Raw genomic sequence first — 16,820 nt, 5'->3', positions numbered from 1 at the left:
TCTCTGCCTTCAGTCGTTCGTCCAGTATCCCTGCATAGATCTTGTATGCTGTATCCATTAATGTTACTCCTCTGTAACTCTTCACTACTCTCTTGTCCCCCCTCTTATATATCAGACATATTATTCCTTTTTTCCAATCTTCTAGTTCCCCTCCCCGTTCCGTATTTTCCTTAACAACTCTCAACGCCTCCCCCACTTCCTTCGGTGCATACTTCTATACCTCATTTTCTAAACCGTCTTCCCTCATTGCTTTCTTTTCCTTCAAGTTTCTTAACTGGTAGATCACCTCTTCCTTCTCTATATTATCTTCTCTCTCCTCCATTATTTTCTCTTCCTCTCTATGCTCCCTCCCCCATTTTTCTGCCCTCTTTGTGCTCTGTTCCTTCTAAAATTTCCATAAAGTGATTTTTCCACTCTTCTTCGCTTATATCCTCATCTTCTCTTCTTCTTCTATATTTATTTATATATTTCCACGCTTCTTGTTCTGTTTTGATCTTCTTTATTTTCTCCATTTCTTCTTCTTCGTGTCTTTCCTTTCTTTGTTTGCACCACTGTTTGAATGCCTTTTTCCCTCTATGAACACTTCTCTGCTGCATTTTCCTTTCATAAACTTTGTCATCTTGTTTCTCATCTCTCTTTTCACTCCTTGTCGTGCCACGCTTTCTCTCCCATGCCCCATTTCCTTATCTTCACTTTCTTCTTTGACATTGCTTCGTTTATCTTCTTTTTGATTTCAGTCCACATTTCCTCTACTGTTCTTCCCTTGCAGATCCAGTCTTTACATTCCTCCAGATATTTTTCTACACATTCGTTTGTCCATTCCCTTTTCTCCTTCTCTTCTTCTTTCTTTTCCTCATTTTTTCGTAATTCTGCCCCCCTCCCATTTCTATTTCTAACGGCATGTGGTCCGACTCTGTTCTTTTTCCTACTTTCATGTCAATTATTTCTTCTGTCGCCTCCTGATTACGAATCATATAATCTATTACTGAGTTTCCTCTCTCCCGAATATATGTCCACTCCTCTCCTTCTTTATCTCTTCCATTGATTATCATCCAGCCTCTCTCTTCCAGGTACTTTAGCAGAGTTCTTCCTTCCATGTTTATTGTCTTGTCTTTTGATCGCCTGTTTTTTTCTTTCCCTAGATCCTCGTTTATCGGCCCTCCCTCTTTTTCCGTTCTTGCATTCCAGTCTCCGCCGATAATTATCACTTCCTCTTCTCTTTCGTCTACTCTTTCCGCTATTTTTTTCCATGTCCCTTTTGTGCCTTGATTATAAACCACCATTACTCTGTACGTCTTATCATTGTATACTATTTTTCTTTCCACTATATGATCACTTATTTCTTTGTATTCTATTTCTCTCAGTTCCTTATTTATACCCGTTATTATTCCCCCCTTTACTCTTCCTTTTTTCCTTACTCTCATTGTTACTCTGCATTTCCAGTCGAATTCTTTGGGTAGTCTATATTTTAGTTTTTCCCAATTGTCTTCCTCTATCCATGTTTTCGTGAGTCCGATCACGTCGAATGTCTTCAAATATTCCCACACCTTAGGAAGTCAGAAATTTATATAAACATTGTTTATACGTGCCTTCGTTTATTAATTATTTTTGGCGGCAACATATTAGAGAAAATACTAATCCTGTCTACTTGAAAATTCCATGCAGTGCTTTTGTTATGGATTTTAATGAGTGAGCAGGTTTAATGTTTAATTTGCGATTTTTCTTACAAAACGTCGGATAGGATGGTTTACGTCTTGAAATGTCATAATCTTTTTCTTTGCGACTTGTACGAGGTAAGCTGCTGTTCAAGTATCGTTCGATTTGAGGATCCTTGTGCGTCTAAGAATCACCCCTTAAATCTTTTACACCTGTAGTCGAACACCGTGTTTATTGATGTCTCTAACATGAATTTGTTTTATTGTCTATGATTTTTTCATTAACTCACATATCGTTTTTCCTTCTTTTGCTTGTTTCGTGTTCGATATTTATTTGTTGTAGAGCCGATCTTGCAGGCCATTTAGTTCCAACATTTTTCGTATTGGATCTTAATATGAATCTTAATTCATTCTTGTTTTCTGGGATTTTCCTTTTTGTACTTGATGGGGTATCTTTTGCTTTAATGTATCTATCGTATTCTGAACTCTCAATACGTGTTTCTATTTGTGTGATTTTTAGCATTACTATTTTATCTAATTGCTAGTTGGTCTTTCTCCATTAATTTTAACTTATGTTAAATAGCAGATATTCGCTATTTGTCACATACTCTATGATTCGAGGCGAGAAAATTTAAGATATTTACGCGCGTTTTCATACATTTTTGATTTGATAATTTTTCGATTAATTTTGGTATAAGTTATTACAAAGCATATGCGTGAGTATTTTTGTGTCATTTAACTTCTAATAGAACCAGTTGCAGTACTTATGAAACATTGAGATATTTTTACGAATAGAATTTTTTTGTAATTGAATCTGGGAGTCCCAAATTTCTGGTTATCATATTAGAAATTTTATAATAAGCATGATAAATGAGATGTTTTTCAGAACAATTAGTAAGAGATGTTCCAAGTTTATTCCTTCGTTAGACATAATATTGTATATTTAACTACATTTTATTCGTTTCATTATTCTTTGTTAGCTTTCTATGTAAAATAATTTTACAAATTCTTTACATAAAATATGATTGATTATATTCAACACTTTTTGACGCTGTTATACTAATGTTATAATAGTAGTATAGCTGTAGTATCATATAATATATAATCCGTAGTATTAGTAATTTTAAGTATAGTACAGCGCAACTTATAAAAATTGCAAGAAATACTGTTAATAAAATTACACTTGGTAGATTTTGCATTCTTCTTTTTAGGATATAAAATGTCGTGTATATGTTTGTGTTTGGAGTTTCACACTCTGTGGTAATGGCAGCACTCCTGTAGAGAGATTGTGGCGCCTTCCATTATTCTTTTTGTATAACTGATGATGGGAGGCCGTTGTCCGTCATTCGTAATTCGCGATCGTATCAGTATCCGATTGGTAAGCTTGTGATCATGTATATTTAGGTATTATGTGTATTACTCATAACGTGCATTTCTTCTTATAAACTGTCAATAATATAAAACAAATTTAATCATTTCGGGTCAAGTTTCGAATTTTCAATATGTTACATAATATGGCATATATTTTCATATGTAAAATAATAGAAAATGGTATGTAGACAATCTCAGCAGTTGTTGGAATGCACCACATATGTGTGATGCATAAAAGGAAAAAAGATAGATGATATTTCTATTTTTCTGCTAATTGATAATATGAAAGTATGCTTTTATTGAATAAAAAAGTAAGAAGCATCCTAAAATATTTTTCATAACAACATACGTTACATTTATATGTGTGCTACATTACATTACAGTTTATAAAGTCAATCGTGTGTGTGCAAGTGCGTGTTTTGGATATTTTTCATAATACAGCATTGCATGGCAAGAAACATTCTAATATTATCATTCGACCAAACGCACATACTGGTATATGATAGATTGCATTCAAGATGATGAGATTGCAGACAACCATTCCTGTATAGTGCAAAACAAGAAAAATAAGTCTCATACAACATTTTTGTATATGTATAGTGTATAATATTGTTGGTATTTGATTAAAAAGTTCCATGTAAAATTGTCTGACCTAGAAAAGCAAGTCAAATTTTCTTGCTTGCATCGTATTCTACTCATCACGAGAACTAAGTACGTGAAAGGAATCGTAAGTTGCAATTTAACCGTTGTCTTGGAAAATGATATTAAAATTGCATTGACATTTTTTACAATATGTCCATAGAGATATAGAGAATAGATATAGAAAATAAATATCGGAATATTAATGAGGATTCAGGAAATTATTTCATTGCACGTAAAATAGACGATCTCAAATGAAATAAAGCATTTAACTCCCTGCTTTAAAAATATTACAAAATTACTTTTACTGATATGTATGGTAGTTATAGAAAAAAAGCATAATTTATTAAAATGCCTCCTGGACCAATTCCTTTTTAGGCATGATCAATTTAATAGTTTCTTATATGGAATAACGAATAGCATATCTCGACCAACTCGAAAATATATAATACTATTTAAAGAAAATGTAGTTGTAGCTTTTATGTGTCTTCTACGTGTCCACCCAAGCAAAGACTAATAACACCGAATCTTTTACGCTATTTATTAGCGCTTTCGCTAGCTCATTGCTCTCATGAAGTATTGTAATAATAATTTTGTAATATTTTAAAATCATGCAGTTAGGTATATCACTCTATTTAGGATTGGCCATTCACGAACTAAGATATAATTTCCTGTTTCCCCATTAATATCCCCATTAATACTTTCTATTTGATTGTGAAATATAAACATGTCGTAAATAATTGTTTCGATCGTTTGCGGAGAGACGCGATCGCGAGATAGCACGTCAACGAGAGTTGTAAGTTCCCGTTACGATTAAGTAATCGACGCCACGAACTGATCGATTCCCTTATTTCGATTATGATAATAAGGGTAGTTAAATGAAATTCCACAGAATTAACACAACTAAATTAACGTTTATTTTAACAACTTATTAACTAGGAAGACATAAATGGAACAAAAAAAATGTAACTGCGTTTTTTGGTTGATAAGTAATGCGCGATATATGAGATGTGTTGACGATTCGACTTCTCGGAAAGTTCTGCGCGCCTTTCGATTTTTTCCGTTTTTTCTGGAAGGCGACCCCCACTACGTTCGGATCACGCCACATTCTTTTACGCGAGGTAAAATAACGGCCACGAGTCGACGTTTCTGGAGATCGCCCTGCTTAATGAACCATGCGCTTGCCACTACAATGTTTGTTTGCCGGGCAGCCGCGACGATCCGTCTGCGACATTATAGTGCCGCGATCGACAGTTAAGAATATGACCTATGGTAGGCCGCATGGCGTAACAATAATGTCAATGCAAATGTAATGAAATGTTAAAACCATTTTCTAAGGGAATAGTTGTATTGCGACCTATGCTTCCTATTGCAAGGTTGGTGTTTGCGATGAGTAGAATACAATGCAAGCAAGAAAATTTGACCCTCATTTTCGAAGTCAAAAGCAACTTTGCACGGACTTTTTTCTTTGTCTTATTATGTAGTCTCAAAAACGACGTTCGTATACTTATAAATGACAAGTATTAAGACTATTTACGAATACGGAAGAACTTACACTGTCAATACGACTAATAATGATAAAAGATAATAAAATTCGGTTAGTTATAGAAATTTTGTTGAGACGGTTTTAATCTCTTTGTTTGCACGCGTGAAAAATAAAAAGAATGAGCTCGCGTTTTCAAGAACGATCTTGAAGAGAATAAAAAATGTTTAAAAGAGGGAAATATGAAGAGAAACTTTAAGAACATAGTAATGTTTATAAAAACAAAAATATATTTTTTATGTAAATTAAACAATTTACATCAACATCCTAATGAATATTAAGGTATTTGATTTTTATTGAAATGTCGATTTCAAAGAGGACTAAACTTCAAGTTCGAATTATTTATTATTTATTATATATCCGATATATTCGGAGTAGTTAAATCTCTGACCAGCTCAGAAACTTCATTTAGCGTTTGTACAATTTTGACGTCGTTTTTAGGGTGTTACATTAAACAACATTCTGTAAAATTAACGACATACCACCTTTCTCATTAGTCACGCCCAAAACATATATTAACGACCAACGTAAAAAACCATCGTGTGATCGCGGAAACTCGGTAAGGTTCATGAATCCTCAAGCGTCAAGTTCAGAATTCAACTATAAAGTGTACAGTATGAGTCAATAAGAACTATTATTTGAAATAGCTCATAACTCAAGGTTTGAATAGATGTTGCATTTGAAGGGATTCATTGAATGGATGGACTTTATTTTCTTTATATCTTATGTTTCCTGAGATATTAAGATGACCTTGATTTTTTCGAAGTGAATGTAAATGAAAAACGAATCTAACGATTAATAATAAAGCGATCTTGAGTTAATCTTGAATCTTAAAAACAGACAAAATTGAATGTGATCGTATCACTTACTTGTAATATTTTTATTCAGAGTTTTTGTCGTTTACTTGTTTATATTTCTCTGAACGCTGTCGGAATGAATTACGAATTACTCTAAGCGTGTCTGACATAATTTCCTAGCATCATAGTATGATTACAGATGTAGTAGTGTAACCGAATATATACGGGGTGTATAAGAGATAGGCGTAAAAACCACCACAGCGAATACGTTGGATCACTCTAAAAAAAAGTCCGTGCAAAATAGATCTTATCCTTGAGAGTTACAGTTAAATATTTTTGTATTATGTTATATTCTACTGATTATGGCAACGAAAAGTCTCAAAGGAATCATGATTTCTTGTCATGATCATGCGCAACGTAACCACTTTCTTAGAAAATGACGTTAAAATTCCACTAGTTTTTGGATATTGTTTACAATGTAGTGTTGCTGTGCATTTAGATGCAGAGTAAATAGGATCTATTATCGTACGTAGATAACCCTGATACATTTTTAGATTGGGACTCGCGTTTCTACGTATTCCAGCAAAAATTCTCCCCGAGACTACGCGTTGATTTTAAAGAATATTCAGTTCGATATTTTAATAATTCAACTCAGTTTTAAGCTTTATATAACCACGATATGAAAGTATATTATGCATAAAATCAAATGTGGGATAATGAATTCAATGTTTCAGGATTATTTCACAAACATATTTCACAGAAAATTATACTTTATTTAAAACATAATTTATTATAGATTATGACAAGGGAAGACAATAGTAGAAAATTTGAAATTACACGCTGTTTATCTTTGAAAAAATCGATTCCTTTTGCATCCTTTTTTTTCAAAAAATGTGTGCAAAATCCTATGACTGGATTCCGAAAGTTAACTAGAATATCCCAATAAATAAGTATACAGGATGTTTGAGGTGGTAGAAAAATTTAGAATTGATTCTTCTAGCTAAAATCAGATGAAAATCAAGAACAAAAAGATTGCGTTTCTAGTTTTATTTTTTAGTTATTGACAATTAAAAATCAGCCGAAATATCCCTGTACGCGGGCAAATTTCTTTACACGAATGAAAGTACATCAGCTTGAGTAGCGGGGTGTACAGTGATCCTCCAATAGAACGATACACGGGCAGCAGCTTATTTTGTACAAGCGGTAACGTTGAAGATTATGACATTCGAAAACATAAATCATCCTGCACGGCGTTTTGTAAGAAAAATGGTAGATTAAACACTAAGCCTGCCTACTCATTGAAATTAATAACAGCATAACGAAAATCGCCTCATGAAATTTTCGAATAAAGAGGATAAATATTGCCTCTAATCTTTTGCCTGTGATTGTGTAATTGGATTGATGATGTTTATTGAATCGTGTAAATGGTACCTGTATGTAATTTTATTTATTAATTATTTATGGAGGCAAATGATTAGAGGAAATATTAATCCTCACTACTCGAAGATTCCATGAGGCAGTGCATCTCGCTACTTAGGCCGACCTACTTTCGTTCATGTAAATAGGTATACTCACGCACAGGAATATTTCAGCTGATTTTTAATTGTCAATAACTAAAAAACAAAGCCCAAAATGCAATTTTTTATTTTTGATTCTCATCCTATTTTAGGATCAAAAGTCGCCCTTTAAATTTTTTTCACCTGTAGCCGAACATTTTATATACTTGTAAAATATTTGCTTCTAGAATATTTACTAACAATTGATTGTTGTTAAAAAGACTATTAATTTTTATTAAATAGAAACGTTTGTAGAATAAAAATGCTATTGTTTTTAGGAAATGGACATGCTTTTTATCATTTTTATTGAGTGAAGATGTATCTTTAAAATAAAAGCATTTAATAAATACTAATTCGACCGTCACAGTCGGACCTTATTACGTTTGCGATTAGACTGCTTCCCAATCTGTCGATCGTCAAACGTGATTGACAAAGATGGGAAACGGGCAATAAACGTCACCCATGTGAGTCGACATCAAAGTTGCTTCAGACTTATCCGTGTACGGCAACACGGCCAAGGAAATAACATCTTTAATTAATGGGGAAGCGGAGGATCTGGGTTCGAATCGTTCCAGCAACTGGATCGGTTGAATATTTTTCACCCTACGAATTGCAGGAGTTGTAGAATCGGGATTCGAATGCGGATATTTCGCTTGCCGGGCAAGTGCTTTCTCAATTAAGGAGGTGTCCTAAATTAGAATGTTCTAAAACAGCGTCTTTTTGCGATTTTTTTTAGAAGAGAAAGAAAGAAATGAAATTATTGAATTTTGAGGTATGGTTTTACATATATTTAACGAATCCAAAAAAATTTTTTTACAGTAAAAAAAAATTATAACGGATTTCTAAGCCTATTTCATCGGCGTGAAAGATCCACCTCGTAATTCTTGACTGAAACGAAAAACCAAAAAAGGATTAAATTCCTATATATTTTTCTTCTCGATGAACTAAAAAAAAGGCAGAAAATAGTGTGAAATTAAAAATTTTGGCGGGTTTAAAGAAAAAATATGTTTTATAAAAAGAAAAAATAAACTTTAAGGTGCTTTAACAATTATTTAAATAAACTTTTTGACGAACATTTTAGTTCATCGAGAAGAAAAGTATATAATAATTTAATCCTCTTTTGGTTTTTTGTTGTCTCTATTAATAGTTTTTTGTAGTCTATGGTTTTCTTCGGTGGAATCTTGCGTTTCAGTTGCATCCAGTCCAGATAATGATTGTCTGAAACGAACAACTTAGTAATCGTTCTTTCCAAATTATTTATAAATTATTAGTACATTTATAATCGCTATATTTAAACTAAATTCAAATCTCACTTTGTGGTATTATGTTATTGTTTTTGTCAATGGTGAAAGGTAGCTTATCGTTTGATCAGATATATCAATTCCCTATTTAGTAGCATTATATGTAAGAACCATTTTTGGCCTTTTATTTGCTCATTATTTCGGTGCTTCTTTTCTGTCTTAACTAATGACAAATCGTGTTTAATCGAAAGCCTTTTAATAGGGCATTTATCTATTCTCTTTACTATTATTGCCAACATTTAGATAGTTCTTCAGTTTTGCATGTACTGTTACTTTTGGATTATCTTTTTTATTTTTTCATTATATTCTTACAAGATGTGTTTGTGTTTCAAATAATATCTCTGCCAATGAAAAACTGAAGTATAGAAATTATCTGTGGTAATAGTGCGTTTATTATATAAATATTTATCAGTCAGATGTAATACTATTTTTTTGTGTGTGTTGTGTGCCATATCTTCGGTTGATATTCCTTGCAGGCAACCATTCCTTCCAGTGTACACATAATTAGTATATGTATAACCTTTCAGATCACACAATTTATAAATTTTTGTTAAGGTAAAGAAAGGATTCGGAAATACAAATAGTTTACTTTATTTTACACACAACAGCTATACATATATATTACACTCTGAAGACCTCGATAACCTTGTTGCACGCACGCTTGTTCTCAACCGACTCTTGCAGATTCTTCTAACATCTGGCAACAGTCTTTTGTCTCCCCTAAGACCTGGACGCCCTCTAACGCTTACACACACATTCACATGTACAATGTAAATGTATCATCTACCCAACAATTTTTACATCATATTTTTTTATTTTTAATACGATTATATAGTCGGAACATTAGGGGATCATGCCAGGGAAGCGTACTCTCATCAATTACTATCGTTTCTCTAGAAACCTCTGCTGCTACAAAATTATTTTCTAGCATTTGAAGCGAGTCTCGAATTTTAGCTAATCGATCTGCTCCAGCGGGTTTCAATAGTAATTGGAATCTATTATGTAATATAATTCGGAAATAAAATTGGTCTTATAAAATTTCTTTTTGCTCCAATATAAACTAATGAGAGGATGAGTTGGATCAGTTTTTTGTCAACTTTCGTACGAGATGATCTACTTACTCTTGTATTTAGAATCACATATTCCGCATTAAAAGTTGTGTGGTTTACAATTGAATCATAAATATAATGATATTTATGGTTACTAACGATTAACCATCTGACTAAATATATCTATTGGTTGTTTGAACTATGACTGCCGCATATTACTTGTTGCAGATATGTCGAAAACATCAATAAATGGAAATATTTTATGATGTGCTCCACTTACGGTGTACTAGGAAATAGTAACTGGAACTAGAATGTTATTTTCATTTTTATCATCCAAGATTTCATTACAGTTACCTAGAAGCTCATGATCAGAATTTATACTTCCATTTGCATCGAACATGTTTGATTTATTAGAACTATTACCGCATAAAATATTTTCATCCATAGACTTACAAACGCGAAAGGCTAATTCATTAGATGTTAAATTCAAAAGGCTAATTCATTAGATGTTAATTTCTTACTACACACAATATTGATATAATACTAGCGTCGGAGACATATATGATAGAGAAGCATTATACTTATTATTATTATTATTATTATTGCTTAGTCCGTGCCTTTCGGCTTTGGACGAACTTTCGGTTTTACATCTCTTATGTCTATTTCTCTTCTTATATGTCTACCTCCCCTCTTTTCCACTCTATTCTATTGCACTAGCTTGCTTATTCTACCTCTAAGAACTAAAAATTGGGGACTATAAATTAGCAACTAATGACTAAAAATCTATTGCAACTTTGGGCTTTAGCCTCCTTGCTGTGTCTCCTTCTTGTCGTTTGCCCTTCTCTTCTCTATTATTGCTTTCAGTTCTGTTAAACATTCTCTAGTCTCATTTAGCGTTTTTCCTATGCCCTTTGGTCCTGCCGTTATTTCACATTCTTCTATTACATGTCTTAGGATTTCTTCTTTCCTTCTGCATAGTCTGCATCTTTTTCCCCCTCTTCTTTCCAGTATTCCCTTGCTTTGGTCCCGTTTCCGCATCTGAATCTTGCCAGTATTCTTCTGTCCTTCCACTTCATCCTACCTTCTAAGTACTTTGGTAATTTTTCTTTGGTCATGTTTCTGTAGTGTATATTATACTTGGATTGGAAAGCATTATATTAATATTACTCTATACTATGCTATACGAAACATCCAACAGGTGAAATACACAGTGGTACGACAATGGTCATAAAAAATATTAAGCATCACTTGCATAACGCAACTAGCTTCACTAGGCTGGTATTTAGTAATAGCAAACAAAAATTCGTTTAGAGCTTTTTAGACCTATCCCTTTAAATTGTTGGAGAAAATGGTATGTGTAAAATTTCAGTAATTGGACAACGGGAACTTGTGTAGTCTATGATAAAAAAAAAAAAAAAAACATTATTTGAGAAGTATTAAAGAATATTTTGAAATAAAACCAATAAAGGTAAAATACTATAGATGTATAATAATAATATTTAAGTTTTATTTAGCATCAAGTTTAGCATATAACACAGCATCTGAGTAACGCTATTATTCCGTAATCCTATATGATTTATATTGTTGATCAATATCTTAATATGTTTTTATTTATGTTTTTATCAGTATCTTTACTTAGATTTTATCAATATCTTCATTTATAAAATTTCTGTAAAAATCTTGAATCTTTCCGTGGTACTGTTTGATTAATATGATGTGCAGTCACAAAAATGTCAGAACTTTAAATGAAATGCGGCATGGGTTCCCATTGTCTAGACACTCTGGAATTAAGGCACATATCATTTTCCCACCAAGTATCACAATTTAGGAGGGGAAGGCAAATAAATATTAGAAATCGAAAAAGAAAGACCACTCTGCCCTAGTGGTCGGTTGCCTGGTGTAGATGAACGGTTTGCGCCAGTGTCACGTCGGAGACACAATAAATCACGAAACCGATAGATCACCGGAGATCTTGTCCCGTAAAATTGATACTTGGATTGTTAGAGAAGAGAAAGCTGAGTCGTAACCCAACTATTAATTTTCTTTTATCGAACTTTATTATAATTTTAGCACTTACAATAACAGAATAACACTGAACAGGAGAAAGGAGTCGGAGTTCTTGTACAAGAACAGCGACTAGAACAAAAACTCCCCGAGCTGGGTGAAGTCTCGGCTTATATACGTTTTGGTTTGAGAATGTTGAGGGGCTCGATGTAGGTTATGATGTAGAAAAGTGTCCGAAGGTCGGGAGTCGATGCCTTATCTGTGATGTGGACTAAGGTGTGTCATAGCTTCTGTGTAGGTGGTGATGTGTCCAAAGGAGTCCGAAGTTCGGGGGTCGATGTCTTATCTGTGATGTAGGTTGAGATGTGATTGATGTTACAATTTCCTCGCGTCACAGTTCGAACGTTTCACGAATAAGGCGAAGAAATTGAACTTTATATATGATAATAGAGTTTATTATCCAAATCCAACAGAGTGGCGGTTCAAAGTGTTACAGAATGATTGAAAGTATTACAAGAGACTGAGTCAAAATATTTTAACAGACTGATTCGAGCGCTTATTGCTTATTATTTGGAGGATTTTTATACTGTGATTTTAGTCCCTTTGGATCTCAGAGGCGCCTATTCCGTCACTATTTGGTTATTGTTTTGATGGCTGTTGTATGCAGGATGTCTAATCTGTCGTATTACTATTTCTAAGCAGTGGTCTTCTTGAGCGTGTGACACCAGCAAACGGAACAATTTACTGCTGTGTTTACGTCCTCAATTTTTTTTTTGCAACTCACACGAATGTTTTGCATTAATTTATTGCCGCATTTTGTGTCCATTTTCATGTCGTATATTTGCTCAGTTCCAGTTTAGTCATGGATGTGGTAACCCATTATCAAAATCATAAAAAATGTATTTGCCTTATATCCATATTAAATTATTTAATACTGTATCAATTTACCATAAAAAGGATGTCAATTTTTTCAAAGGAGAAAGCATTTACTTACATATTTATTGATTTAAGAGAAATTATTTAATTATTTTCGTATGGCCGTAAAATCTTTTGATGAATTAAGTGCAAAACTTAATGAAAGTTTGATGTAGCATCCAATAAAATCGAAACCGTTCCTATGAAATGAGTTATATGTATAAAATAATGTACTGCTTCACAAGACATGTTCAGCGTTTCGTTTGCGATCCAGCAGTACGAAGGTCCGTTTTAACACTAGGTTTACGGACGTTTCGTATATACCTATCTCTACGAGCACCCGTCAAATTGATGGGTAAACGAAAATACGCATTTTTCTTTAAAAAAATAGATTTATTCAAATTAAGTCCGAAAGGAGCAATATTAGGCTTCACATTTAAATAAATTATTAATAAATAAAAAGTCTTTTTTTTAAATTATCACTAAAAAAATAACAATAACATTAACACTATTTTTACGGGACCCGCCAATTTGACGGAATTCGAACTTCGAAATGAAATATCTCAAGAACCATAGCATTAATTTTAACCATTTTGCATTGTAAATTAATCATTTCATCTGAAGAATTTATGCACAAAATTATCTTTTCCTAGGCTTTCTAATTTTTGAAATTTGTATGTAGTATATCTATCTCTATGAACCCCGTCAAATTGACGGGCTAACTGATTTCATAAACAAACTGTTTTTCAAAGACAGTGTGCAAAAGTTTCAGTTATTATAGACATTTCCTGTTATTGTCTCGCTTATTGTAAGTATTTACAATAGGATAATTGAATTTGGGCACAGTATTTTCTTTTTTTTTGACCAATCCCCCTTTTCTAGCAATCACGAGTAAATTCAGGAGATATAATAAAATATTGAATAAAATTGTCAACATGAATGAAGATTGTTCTGAAGATATCTCCGTAGAAGATCAATATGAATGAAGATCGACCAAAGCGAAGTTGAGAGTGAAAGTTCTGAATACACTGAAAGTGGAGAGACAGAAGGATCTTCGGATAGTGAAGAGGAAAACTTCTTGAAAGTGTGTCGTAACAAGAAAAGGATGCGTATTTTTTCTAGTTCTGACTCCGACGATGAAAGGGCGAGCATTCCAAGCACGTCCCAAAATGTAATGGGTGAAACTGAAATTGCAATTGATGGGACACTGTGGATAAAACTGAAGGCAGGCTGATCTAGGGGTAGAACGCCCGTTCGTATGTTATTCAAGGATATCTCAGGGCCTACTGGCTATGCTAAGGGAAATATTATGCCGGGTTGTATAACTAGTGCTTTCGAATTGATAATTGACAGACACATAATGGAACACATAAAAGATTGCACTGAAACCGAGGCGCATCGAGTTTTGAAACAAGACGGACAATCACAGTTGCTAAGTTACGTAGTTTTCTAGGAATTCTATATGCCCGGGGCGCATATGAAGCGAGATCATTGAAAGCCTCCGAAAGATCACAAACAGATAAATTTGCGCTGATATCCGAAATATGAAACAGATTTATAAGTAATAGCCAGGCTTGTTACAAGCCATATGAAAATATCTCAATAGCCCGATTTACGCAATATATGCCGAATAAGCCTCATAAATTTGGCATTAAGTTTTGGTTTGGAGTTACCGTCCAAACAAAATATTTTGAATGGTTTCCCTTATATGAAGAAAGATGAAACTCGATGCTCAAAGGAGAAAAGGACAAGATGACTGTTTTCCTCAAATTTATATAAATCAGAAAACTGCACGCTTACTGTGTATAAAAGTAAACCTAACGTAAAAGTCCTCCTTCTAAGCACCACACATACAGGTATACAAGTGGAAGACAATTATAAACGTGTTCCAGAAAACATTGCTTTTTATAACAAAACAAAGTTTGATGTGGACGTCGTTGATCAGATGACACGCAAATATAGTGTGAAAGCAGGGAGTTTTCGTGGCCCCTTTAAGTTTTTTTTCAATATTTTAGATTTAGCAGCAATAAACGAGTGGATATTATGTAAAGAGTGCAACAGATCGAAAATATACAGAAAGGAATTCATATTTTGTTTAGCCGAGGAATTAGCTGGAGAAAACAAGGAGAACATTTGCCAAAGATCAGAAACGTCAACGTCAGAAATGCGAAAAAGTTGCTAAGTGGGTTATTGCAAAAAAAATAGAGGTAATAATTATTCTATATATTGCAAAAGATGCGGAAAATGCACAAACAACATTCAGTATATTTGCAAAAAATGTGCTCAATAGATATGATTACCCTGTACCGTTAATGTTATTGTTATTTTTTTTGTGATAATTTAAAAAAAAGACTTTATTTATTAATAATTTATTTAAATGTGAAGCCAAATATTATTCCTTTCAAACTTAATTTGAATAAATCGATTTTTTAAAGAAAAATGCCTATTTTCGTTTACCCGTCAATTTGACGGGTCCCGTAAACCTAGTGTTAATGGACAGAGATTTATTGCATAATTACCACTCAAAGGCGCGTCTAGTGTATTTCTTCATAGAGATTTATGTTGTTCTTTAACGCAGCAACAAATTGCCGCGACGGTGACGGTGGCGTAAATAGATCGCCAGCATAGCGCCTAAACCTTGCACATCTTCAAGTAACAACTGTAATAATCAAAATAAATAATAATATGCCTAACACGGCAGTCATTCACAATTTACCAAAATTCTACATATGACAGGAGTACTCCCTTTGTTGGCGTACCATTCATGATAAGCGGTGACTATAATCCAATAGCCCCTATTGGGGATACATAGTCATTAATCGGAGACATAATTGTCTTCAACAAGCCATTCATTACTTATCTATAGATATTATATGAACAACAGAGCTTGCTTGTTGGAGCAAAATATAAGAAAAAGAAATCTGAACTTCTCAACTTCGCTGGTTGTAAAAGTATTAAGAACTATTAACAAGCTGTATCTTCCAATCATGAAAATCGTGCTTAGACTTCTATCAAAACAAAATTTATTCACAATATTTCAGTATAGTATTTTCATTCGAAACGATTATGGAATTGTAGAAAGGTTGTCAAAATAAAAATGGATAATGTTATCGGCTGAAATTTATTAATATATAAGTATTAAGAAATTTAATTTGGATATAAGAAATGAAGGACGATCAATTGAAAATTATCTACAGGATGTTGCCTGCAAGATAGGTGAGGAAATAATAAAATTGCTTAAAAGATTAAACTTAAGAGATTGCTACATGGTAGGAAATTTTAAGAATGCAAGACCGAAAAGTGGATATAGCTTCTGACATATGAAAATGGAGAAGGATCAATGCCAAGAAGTGTGCGGAAGAATCAAAAGCAATAAAAAAGATATAGATGAAACGCATGCAACATTACATAATATACTGAGATGTCAAAATTGTAACAAAGCTGATGTGATAGACTGGTTAAAATTTGATAAGAAATATAATTAGTGGGACAGAAGCGTATGCTAGTGAAATTTTTCAAAATGTTATATTCAAAACAGTCACGGTTTGGTTCAGCATAAAAACGAACTGAAAATTTTTCTAAACCTGCCAAAAAATAGATATAATGCTTATTTCCGAAACTAATTTTGCGGACAAAAATTACTTTAAAGTCAACGATTACAATATTTATCACATTCAACACTCCTGCGGCAGAGCACATGGCGGATCAGGTATTATTATAATATACAAAATTCATACGATGATCCATACAAAAAGGATCATCTCCAAGCAACTAACATTATGATTCAAGATTGGCATAGTCCGTTTGCAATATCTGCTATATTGTCCTCCAAGGTACAGCCTACCAAAAGAGGATGTTGATCAGTTTTTGGAAATCCTGGGTCACAGGTTTATAACAGGAGGCGACTTTAATGCTAAACACACTCACTTGGCTAGTAGTAACATCACTCCAAAAGGTAGATCATTATACAAAAGTATTTTGTCGAGTAAA

The 16,820-nt window shown here is 33.3% G+C and overlaps 1 pseudogene; it reads left to right on the top strand.

The window, feature by feature from the left end:
* The first annotated feature begins 13,181 nt into the window (after positions 1-13,181).
* Positions 13,182-14,436, top strand: LOC117238464 (annotated as a pseudogene).
* Positions 14,437-16,820: the final 2,384 nt, after the last annotated feature.

This window comes from Bombus vosnesenskii, unplaced genomic scaffold (genome assembly GCF_011952255.1).
Source record: "Bombus vosnesenskii isolate JDL3184/JDL3185 unplaced genomic scaffold, Bvos_JDL3184-5_v1.1 scf7180000013512, whole genome shotgun sequence".
Classification (NCBI taxonomy): domain Eukaryota; kingdom Metazoa; phylum Arthropoda; class Insecta; order Hymenoptera; family Apidae; genus Bombus; species Bombus vosnesenskii.
This window is presented reverse-complemented; position numbering and strand designations above follow the sequence as displayed.